This window comes from Dioscorea cayenensis, chromosome 16, assembly GCF_009730915.1.
Source record: "Dioscorea cayenensis subsp. rotundata cultivar TDr96_F1 chromosome 16, TDr96_F1_v2_PseudoChromosome.rev07_lg8_w22 25.fasta, whole genome shotgun sequence".
Classification (NCBI taxonomy): domain Eukaryota; kingdom Viridiplantae; phylum Streptophyta; class Magnoliopsida; order Dioscoreales; family Dioscoreaceae; genus Dioscorea; species Dioscorea cayenensis.
This window is the reverse complement of record NC_052486.1, coordinates 14,189,035-14,200,035: the sequence shown is the minus strand read 5'-3', so window position 1 is coordinate 14,200,035 and position 11,001 is coordinate 14,189,035. Positions and strand designations below refer to the sequence as shown.

Sequence of the window (11,001 nt, the reverse complement as noted above, 5' to 3'; positions counted from 1 at the left end):
TTGGCCCCACTAGTTTATCTCCTTCTGTGACTGTCTTTGTTGTCGATGCCGCCATATTCAATATGTCCTTAGAGTCGCGCCACGCTCTTACGCTTTCATTGTGGGTCGGCACCTCCGAGAAAGAAGCGGAGAACTTCTGGTGATGATCACCCGGGGTATGCACGCTACGCGCCCTTGACGGAGCACTCCAGGGACCCGACCAACGCTCGTGAAAACCCAGGTCGGTCGGTCCTCCATTCATCCGACCGGGATGTGTGGATAACGAGGCCACCTTCACAACCTTCTCCCTCTATCCTATCAAAAAGTAAGGTAGGGGCGGTTCGCTTGAGTTGCTCAACCGCCCCTTTGCCCAGTGCTCGTGACGCTACGGAACCTCCACTGCCGGGGGACCGAGCAGGGGCATAGCTAGCGGCATAGGGAGCCTACTCAGCGTCAGTGGCTTCGTGCCGCACTGGAGTGATCCAATATAGTGGTTCCGCACGTTCCACCACTTCTCCGTTCATTTCCAATACTGATCGTGAAACACCATGAGCAGCAGGATGTTGAGGTCCGGAATTCGAAGTGAAATTCTTGATTTGCCCGTTCCTAGTCGTCATGGGAAAGAAAGGCAGAAAGAAATAAGAAAGAGATTATTCCCCTAGAGCTTGTCCAGTACCACCAGTACTAAAAATGCATCTCCTTCGCCCGCGCGCGTCTACCTGGCGCTGCCACCTTGCATGCAAACGAAGCACTATTGGCGGCAATTAATAGCTCACTGAGCGATGATTGATGCAGTCAGTGCCCCTCGATTGATTGTTCCAGATAGAAGGATCATGGCGCCCCGGAACCATGACATCCAGCAGCAGCAGCATCTCCTTGCGTGCAAGAGACTTCTATGCCGGCCGTTATTCCCGGCTCTGTGTTGAAAAAAAAGCTTAGTTGCTTTTTGCTTATTATTCTTTGCCAACCAACCACTTGGTACCAAGCAAGCGGTTAGCTGTAGCGCTTTCAAAGTAGAAGAGTGGTCTCTTAGAAGTGGTGGTGTAAGATAAGAAGCGCCCTCTTTGTCTTGAAAGAAAGTGAGTAAGCGTAGCGAAGTGTATACGTTAGATAAGTAAGCAGCGTAATAAGCCGGCCTTTTCAGAAAGTCCCCAATTCAATTGAAAACGAAAGAAAAAAGTCATGAATGCCAGTGTCCCAGAAGAGAACATATGATTGATTGAATGAAGTGGCTGGCGTGGCGAGAAAAAGAAGTCTTGGTCCCATGCACCATGCCTGTTGCCTGCTCTTGTCATGCAGGCTCCCCACGCTGAATAACATTGGGGCTGTTTGCCTTTGGTAAAGATAGGGAAGACCCGCTCGCTGACCCCTCTCCTCCTTCCTATGGACGACAAAAGCAGGGTGCTCCCTATTACATTACAAATCTATAGGGCAGAGGGCGTATAAGACTTGATTTGCGGCAGTCAAGGTCTGTCTTGTATAAGCGAGCAAATTGGCGCCCCCTATAAATATAAAAAAGGCCTCTGGCAGGGCTCCTGTTCTATCTAAGCGGGAGCAGGGTTCGCCCTCCGCGGGGAGATGGAAGGGCAACCGTGCAGAATGCAAGGCGTGTGTGGAAGCGAGCAGGCAGGAATGAAGGCTGCGAACGATACACTGAATTTCTTACCACCTGGTGCTTCGACCACATAAGAAATAAGGAAGAACTCAATTCAAATTCATTTCTAAATGAAAAACAACTGAGGAACCTTCAGCTCTTGGCGGCCTTGGAAGGTCGATTCGACGTCAGTGGAAGGAAGAATGCATCAACCACGGCAGAGAAGAAAGGACGGATCACCTGCCGATCTTTGATCCAACAAAACTATGCCAGAAGAAGAGGATATACATATTGACCGGCACAAAAGAAAAGCAATCTCCATCAATCTACGCTCATTGAGGAGACGGTTACATAGAAAAAAAAAAGGGGGCGAACGAAAGAGATGTGTGGCTGAGGGGAGGAGAGACAGAACGCATGCATTGAAATTCTTGATGTCGGAGGTTCGAGAATCTATGATAGGAAGGACATTTAATTTAAGGCTAAGGAAGAATTCAAGGAAGTCCATTACTGATACTGAGAAGTGGTGATCTCATCTCGTCTTGCTTGCTTGCTGGGAGAGAGGAAGCTTCCGGACCACCTTTTCCAGCCAGATAGCGAGCGATCACTCAGCAATGATACCGCCGGCCGGGAATAAGTACCTATCCCTTACGGGAATCGAACCCGTGTCTTCGACATGAAAAGACGATGTCCTAACCACTGGACGAAAGGGACCAAAAAGCAATTGTTCATATACCTCAGCTCCGAGAATAGAAGTGCTTCGTTTTCTTTCTATACGAAATTCATTTGTGTTCATGTTGGCGATTTCTGATGTGAATTCGGCGGGTCGTCCCCCCTTCCTACGCTACGGGTTCCCCACCGACCCAGTACCACCTCCCGACAATGGAATAGCCGACGCGGCCCTTCAAGTCATATTTTTTAATCAATTTTTTATGCAAAAAAAAATGTCTCTCAAGGTGCAAGGTGGAGACTTGATCAACTGGCCTGCTTAAATTTTATATGTTCTATTCAAATTTATTCTAAATAACTAGACTTTGAAAAACAATAAGGTAAGCTTCTTTCAGGTCCCAATAAGCTACTCGTCCAGTAAAGCTTCACTTTGTCAGAGAAGACCAGAACCGATTCAATAAATTTCGTCCCATCAGTCGAACAGGAAGGAAGATTCTGAGGTGGGCCGGGTATCAAATTCTAAAATTTTCAAATGTTCTTTCTACTTTCTATAAGTTATATAACAGTTATATCAGGAATAGGAATCCAATAAGGCTCAAAGGCCTGAGTGTGAGCTATCTATCTGTTACAAAAACAGATTCATGAAGGTTCCTACCTTACCCCTAACTGGCACTATGAATCCCATCTAAATAGATGTTCCTAGCCACGAGATGAGGGGAAGCCCTTTTTCCCTCTTACTCCCTTTTTTTAACTTTCTTTTTCTTGATTCTTTTCATTGTATTCCATTCCTTTCCCCATCGGGGCGACAATTTCTAATCTAATAGGAATTTAAATATGAAAATGCATGGGATAGAACTGGCGATGTTACCCCTTTCAGAAGAGAGGACGTATAAGGGCAGATATTTGGAATACGTCTGGAATCCAATCCTTTTATTTAAGGAGGTAAAGAGAAGAAGGCCATCCTATCTCTTACTCTTAGTCCTAGTAAGTTAGACACCATACATTGGACTTCGCGTGTAGAGCTTATTAGTTCCCTAATCTAGAGGGAACCCCTCTCTTCCTTATTGATTCTTTTCTGAAAGGCTGGTTTATTTTTTAGTTGATCTGATCTAATTAGGTATAAGAGAAGGTCGAAGGGAATGATAGAACCGAGAAGATTTTTCTTTCAAATTGCGAGGAAGGAGTCTCGAGAGAACACATAATAGAGGACATGATAGAAAGAGAAAGCCAAGCCCCGACGAGTGGACATTTTCATTTCTATCGCCTGCGGAGTGTAGAGCTGGGTGCTCATTCCCAGTTCTTTTTTTATTTAAATTGGAATGTTTTTTTGGAAAAGAGAACACGAAGATTGAAAGGATCGGGTCCTATGATATGAACAGTTCCGTTACTTCATACTTCAAAAGTCTGTTTTATGTTCTTTTTCTTTGATAGGCAAAAGCTTAATTAGGAGCATAGGAAGACGGGGAATCTAAAGCTTTTCTTCAGCTATCCTATTTTCTGTCTGGTTCTATGGGTTCTATATCTATATGGCTGACCTCCAGCACCTTGCTTTATCCGCCGATCTATAACCAATCTCGCGCGTTTTCGTACACGACCCCATCCTCGAGAGTCTTATTCGTTTTGTTTTTATAGAATACACCTTAGCTTAGAAGTGCCATCCATTATTGAATATGAATATAACGTAAACACCTCCTTCACGTCTTAGCGAGAGGGACGGACGAGAAAGACGAAGACGAGAAGAGAAAATCGCCGTTTTTTCTTTTGATTTCCAAGCCTCATTTTCAAGGAATTAAATTGGACAACATATACAACCCTAGTATAGGATTCTAGAATAGAGAGACCCTAGATTGAGCTCAAGCCATTTTGGTTGAAAGTCAAGGCCAAAACAGATCTTAAACCATCGAATCTAGATGAATAGATATTCATTAGGTATAGGTCATTTCCCATTTAATGTCTCTTTTCTTTTACCGCAAGGTAAAGGTAAAGGAGTTAACAAAATGAAAAAAAAATTCCATCCAACCTTATACCATACCTTTTTTGTAGGCCAATACTGAGTTCTTTTGCCATTTCTTTCGTGGAGCATCGTCTTTGTTGAATCATTCACCAGGGTGCATTCAAGAGTGATGTAACCTCTGCTATCTTCTTCAAGAAAGAATTTTCTATGTTATTTATTGTTTTCTTTATTGATATACATCACTACGAAATAGGATTAAAATGATTCCTTATCCGAATGGAAAAGGAAGGCTATCCATCCAGACCTTCAGCCTTTTTAGATTCCTTTCTCGAATTACTGATAATAGCATATAGAAAAGAATGTTTTTTTCTCTGAAAATCGTTTTTTTTTCTAAGGTAGAATAAGCCAATTGAAAACCCTTTTTTATCATTCTCAATTCCATCCAGACTTGACTTTCTTTTATATATGGTCCAATTTTTGTTTGAGTAAACCCAGAGTGAAGAAAAAAACTGGCTTTCCTTTCCAAGTTTCACCAAAGTGATTGCCAAACAATCCACCTTTTTCTCAATGCTCCTGAAGTCCGAAAAGTTTACGGAGTAGACAGGGGTCAGAGAAGGTAAGTGACATAAATGGTAGTCGTGGACTGGTACCGCAGTCTTCCTTCTTTTGATTCCTCACTCTGGGATAAGATAGTGTATTCAGTGCTCGCGTAGCGGTAGAGCAAATCAAATAGCAATGAACCCTCTATATATACAGTCTTTCCTATCCTACCAATAAACGAATGACTAGAGCTCTCGATACTCTATACGAGTCCAAGGGTAAAGATAGGCGGATTGACACATCTGAGCAGGCAGGGAAGACTGAGTGCTTGGAAGATGAATGAGAAGGAAGGCTATGTGAGGCTTGGGCGAGAGAGCAGGTCTAGTAAGGCCTAAGATTGCATTTGCATCATGTGAAAAGTGCAGTGCTCAAAGATATTTCCAATCTGAGTTTTTTTTTTAACAAGTAAAAATAGGCACGAAAGGGTCTGGGGATGTCTTTCATCAGCCAGCACCTTCAACAGCCAGTGGGACAGATGCCGACACAGATTCTATTATAGATTCCAGATAGGGTACATGACCAGGCAGGGCGGGATGAAGCAAGCAGCAAGGGATTGGCTGAATAGAACAGATGCAACCGGGAATGAGATCTTGAATGGAAAGAAAGCGCCGTACGTACTGGAGTTAGAATAGTTTCATTTTTCTTACATTCCACGTTCCGTTCCCGAAATGGATCCTATCCCAATCTTTTCCAACGACTCAAGCATCTTTGGAATGAAAGGGATTTACAAATGCTTAAGTCGGCTTTTCTTTTTTAATTTAAGGCAGGGGCAATGTTCTCAAAAGAAACTAGGACTCAGTATCAATCTAACTACTACTGCTGTTCCTAGGGTACCAAACCAACGCAGCGGGATCTGTTTCAAATTAGACTATCAAAGGGTGAAGAAGAAAAGCTAGTCCCGCAAGAAGTCTCGTTTAGTTCGTCGTAGGATTTCAGGTATGGTATATCCTAAACTAAACGCTAGCCCTAGTTTATTAATAAGTCATAAAGAATGAAACCTGACTTTCTTTTCTTGCTATTTTGAATGAGAGGGGAAAAAGAAGGAAAGCTACTGACTACTAATCTAAGTGGATGCAATCCAATCGGACTGAGGCAATGAAATGATTAACCAGAGTATGGTTATGGAGATTGATTAGTATAGGGCCGCCCGCCAATGGTAAACGCTTTTTTCTCAAACACAGAGGAAAAAACTTGACTTTACACCTTTTCAAACCGGTCCTATTCCATCTCGTTTTCTATTCTCTGATGATGGTTTCTTTTCTTTTCCAACAAAAAGAAAAATCAATTCCACGAGCGGATCAAACGAAAAAAATCCGGAATCTGCTTAAAAGATACTACTTCCCCTTTATTAAGGTAAGGAAATTGGTTCACTCAAAACAAAAGCCAAAGAGTCCGAAGGGGGAAGCGGGTCGGATCTGGAGAAGATGGTGCGGAAAAACTAAAATGGATAAGCCCTGCTTTTTTCTTATTCGAGGAGCTCTTGAGCCGTATTGATATTGGGAAAGTAACTGGAGCCCGCTTTTCTTGGATTCTTCGATGAGCAAGCTATGGAAAATTTCCACGCGGAAGAATTCGCACTTCCACGTCAAAGAGGAATCAAAACATCACGTCTTTCTGGGTCAATTCACAGACTCCAACCTGCCCTAATAATAAAGAAGATAAGAATCTCTTTATCTATTTCATTTATTGAATAGATTCTTGGTTCAAAATGATCAAACCAGAGTCTTTTTTCATCTCTTTCGTCAAGTCTCACTGAGACTGTTCTTTAGAAACGTGCTACGGGTCCTTGCAGCCAGCCCATTCGTTTCTAGTAGCCATTGAATTTCCTTTTAGATTTTCGCCACGGAATGGAGGATTGGAGGGGCAGCAGACGCTGCAAGTCCGGACTCGATAGTCAAACGCGTGGCTTTGACTCCCTTTCTTCTTAGTGATAGGGTTGCACCAATAGCCTCCTGCTTCCTTTTTCATGAAAGGATTGTTACCACATACAGACGAAGCCAACCAATTTCAAAATGGAAGAAAGAGTCAAGCATAATCAGGTTACGTTAAGGTCCCATTCACTATCATACTGTCGAAACCTCTATCTTACCTCCGCTTCACGCGCTACTTTACTTAAGCCCTTCTTTCGCTTATTATGAAGATTGTGTATAACATATATATTCCAATATTCAATGAAACAATATGTAAAAAGTTAACTGAACTGTGGAATGTATCGTCAGTCTTGTAAGATCTTTTATGAAATGTTCTTCCTGCGAGCGCGAGCAGAGTCTCTTTGAAGAGCTCCTCAGTTCTATACCCTTCAAAAAAAGAAAAGAAAAGAGGCTTGATGGAAGTGAGTTGAACACTTTCGGAGACGCCTTTTCCAATAGAAAGGGGATGCCGGGGAAGACTTTTCTTTGTTTTTATCTATCCCTCTCTCTTTTTCTTTTCGCACTTAGTTTATCCGATCCGAAATCCCCTGTTAGACACGGGGAATGCAGTGCATGAAAATCTAGATCTTTTTTATGAAAAAATGGAAGGCAGCATTCACGAAGGAAGGATAAAAAGAAAAAGAAAAAAGATCGATTCCTTTTTCTTCTTGGGGGCTTCGAAAATCTTCTATCAGAGTTGTTGTCACCGATGGCTCTTTCATCAGGTCAGCAGAGGAGTATTGCATGCTTGCTTGCGGTACCGTTGTCGATCCAGCCCATCCTTTCTTCTTCTTCGTCATACAACGGAAAAGACTTCGTCCAGTGCTCAGGCTTCTTCTTCGAGGTTTGATCCTACTTCTTCTTTCTTTTTGTTACGAAGGGGAGCCTTAACCCGAATTCTAAACCGGCGTGGCACTGCCTTCTGATCAATAGAACAGGAAGAGGAGAAAAGAAAGACCACCAAAAGTCACGACCACCAAGATACGCATAGTAATTCGATCTTTTGAGAACCCATTTTTTGAAAACTACCATTTTGGGGGGCTTACGCGTTACACACGGAAGATTGGATTGCCTGAATCACGAATTTTATATACTGTGTTACGATCACCTCATATTGATAAAAAAAGTCCAGAGAACAATTTTTTTCATGGAAATCAAGAAAAAAATTTCTTTTCATAAAAACGGAAACGCATGAATTGCGCAATAAGTTCTTTCGGTTAAAACGCCGTGCGACTCGGAGGACATAAGACTTTTTGGTCAGGCCAAAAATCTTGCCGACTGGGTGCTCCTACCCCACCATGCCTAACCCTTTACTTACCTTCCCTTCAGAAGAGAAGGTATGAAGCGTGGGAAACTATGCAAGAAGTTTATGATACAACATGTAACCTTAAGTTAAGGAGTGGCGGCTAAACTCTTAATTGATCAACGCGAGTGAACTGTGCTTAGACGCTTCGTAAAACCGCACCGCATCTACGAGAGGAGCTGATGGATGATTGGGCAAAACCTTTCGATTCACGGAATGTGATCTGGGACACGATGGGAGTTAGCGTGCCTCGGTAGGCAAGAGATCACCGGAGTATAGCACAAGATCGCCTTTTCTTGCTGCCATGGGGTCAACCTGTGAACAAGGTAAACCCAATGGGATGGGAACCAAAAAACGGGAGGGTACCGCATTGGGCAGAAGACGATCCAAAAAGCGAAGGCTCACCCTTCAAAGTGCCGGGTGAGATAGGCGACAGGTAGCTTGCTTCCAAGCCTATAGGCCGCGAGGAATCAAGAGATCTTTGCCGGTGCTGACTTGGATCTCGGGTGACGGAATAAGGCGGCCAGAAGCGACGAGCAGGCGCGGTCGAAGCTTGGCTCTAGCCGATAGGCTAGCAGTCAGCTTGGCTACAGCGAAGCGCTTACCAAGCGCGAAGGAAAGGGCCTTCCTTCGCCACTTGAGCCGTATGCGGGGGAACTCGCACGTGCGGTTCTTAGGGGGGGAGAACGTCGGTTGAGCCATTCCATCCCAATAGCGTATATTTGGAGCTCAATATGAAATCCGTCTTTCTTGCAAGACCCGTTCGGATAAGGGAAAACTCCAGAGATTGCTTCGAAGTCAGATCCTTGCGTTGACCCTTTCCTCAACCAGAACCACATTCTAATTCTATACGGTATTCTGATTATAGTCGAGTCTATTTTAAAAAAGAAAATTTCTTACGCGCAGTGCCTAACTGTTCCCTGCTCTTTTGGCTTTCTCATTCTTGTACTACACCAACCTCTCGATATGCCCGAGAAAAAAGGAAGGTGGGAAATCGACCATTTCCCCGGTTCCCTTATACCCTCAAAAGTAAACTCCTCTTGCAAAGCAACGTACCGGTGACTGCTTTTGCTTTCACTCTCATGGAATGAGACCGCCTTCAACACATAAGCCCCACCATAGCTGCATGAAAATTCCTCCATCTAAGAAAGATGTTCTGTTCGGCTGGAGAAGACGTCTACCTCAACTACAAGGGTTCTGTCCTTCCCTCATTCAAATCAGACTTTTCCGTCCTTGGACTTTGATTGTTCGTCGATTCTTCTCCCGAAATACATAGCTTCCGCTGGAGCAAATTAAATCCAGATGTAAGCATTTTAGCCAGCCGGAAGTGCATAGCTGTAGGCCCTTTCACCAAATCATTGATCTATTGAGAACTACGAAGAAGTGATTTACATATTTTCGTGGAATTCCGGATCCGCTTTTAGTTCATCGCTTATTCATCCATCCGCTCTATCAATTTTTTTAGTTGTAGCGGTAACATGCCAATCTGGTTGGTTCGTATTCATTCCCGCCGGTCGGGATGAACATGCGTAAGTTTCCGTCTCGATGGAAAAGGGATTGTTTCAAGAGAAAGCTGTATTCAACAATCCGTCTTTGACCATAAAAAAAAGGAATTCGTCCGCATAACGAGCAAATCTGAACTTTACTTTTCATGCCTATATACTATACTTCTATAAAAAAGTTCTTTAGTATTACTTTACATTACGAACCTCTAGCCTTTCCAAATAACCGTTTTTTTGTTTGTAAAGGCTACTAAGGACCGGGCGAAGAATGAAAGTCTGCTAACGCCCACGGGATAAGATCCTTTTTAGATCAGCAAGGGAAGTCATCTACTCTGCCAAGGCAAGAATCGAAGACTACGGCTTACAAGTCAACGACTGCAGCTTCAACTCAATAGACTACAGCTTATTAGAACTCAACGACTTTATCAACTATCAGTCTCCTACTCATGTTTGAAGGGGATATCGCTGACATGTTTGAAAGAAAGTTACAGGCGGTGATGTATGTATTTCCACTTATTTTATTCGAGGGTCTGGTTTAAGGAAAAAGATGGACATATAAACTAAGCGACATCCAACAGAAGCCTAGGCTCGAAAGAAGGAGAGAGAAGAAGCATATGACTCATAAGCTACTAGCACGAAAGCCTTGCCAACTACGTCTACGTTACTTACTAGCTAGCCTAACAAGAGAAGTACTGGCCAATGGAAGTACTTACTTAGCCTACCGAGCCTATCAATAATATAGAGGCGGGCAGAGAGCCAGCTACTAAGCCATATTTACCGAGTGGAATGAATGTATGTGGATTGGACGGCAGATCAGGGCAAGTTCAAGTTAAAGAGTCTGTGAAAGCGGAACTAGTACATAAGAGGGCTTGAACTAGCGAGATAGGCTATAAAATCGGCAATTGAATTGATAAGGTTTTCAGCAGTTGACCGGGAAGGGCTGGAGGGCAGATTCCGTTAACAATTATGAAAATCCTCAAAAAGAGGACAAGACAAAGACTGGTTCACTAACCCTGGGATTGCCAGATTCAAAATATCCTTAAACTAAAAAGAGAAAGAAAGAGTAGGGGGGAAAAAAAAAAGGTCTACTCGTCAAATCTGTCTTTCCACTTATGAAAAGGTTATAGGAGGATCAAAAAACCATGGAAGAGACAGGAGGTAATGGCGGGGAATCTTCACCGCGACACTCTGGACTGAAGGCCCACTCGCTCGGACTTCCCTTCTTTGATGAGAACCAACCTTAGCTCGCTCACTCACTTCACTGGTCGAGGGAAGCCCTTCTTTCTTTCCCGGCGGAAGCTGAATGAAGATCACTCAAAAGGGGATTGACAGAGGGCTCATCAAGGAAAGCTAGATTCCGGCGAGGGCGAGCTTTACCGCTCTCTTTAAACAAGGGCCGAGTCTGATTTCTCGATGGGAGAAAGATGTTCACTGGGGGGCTTTTCCACACGAAAGCTTATGCCACCCCTTTTAGGTTAGGAGAAGATCAAGTT

General features: G+C 43.5%; 1 non-coding gene across 1 annotated transcript; it reads right to left on the bottom strand.

The window, feature by feature from the left end:
• Window positions 1-2,212: 2,212 nt before the first annotated feature.
• On the bottom strand, window positions 2,213-2,284 carry TRNAE-UUC. Its single transcript has one exon. It is a non-coding gene; the product is annotated as a tRNA-Glu (tRNA).
• Window positions 2,285-11,001: the final 8,717 nt, after the last annotated feature.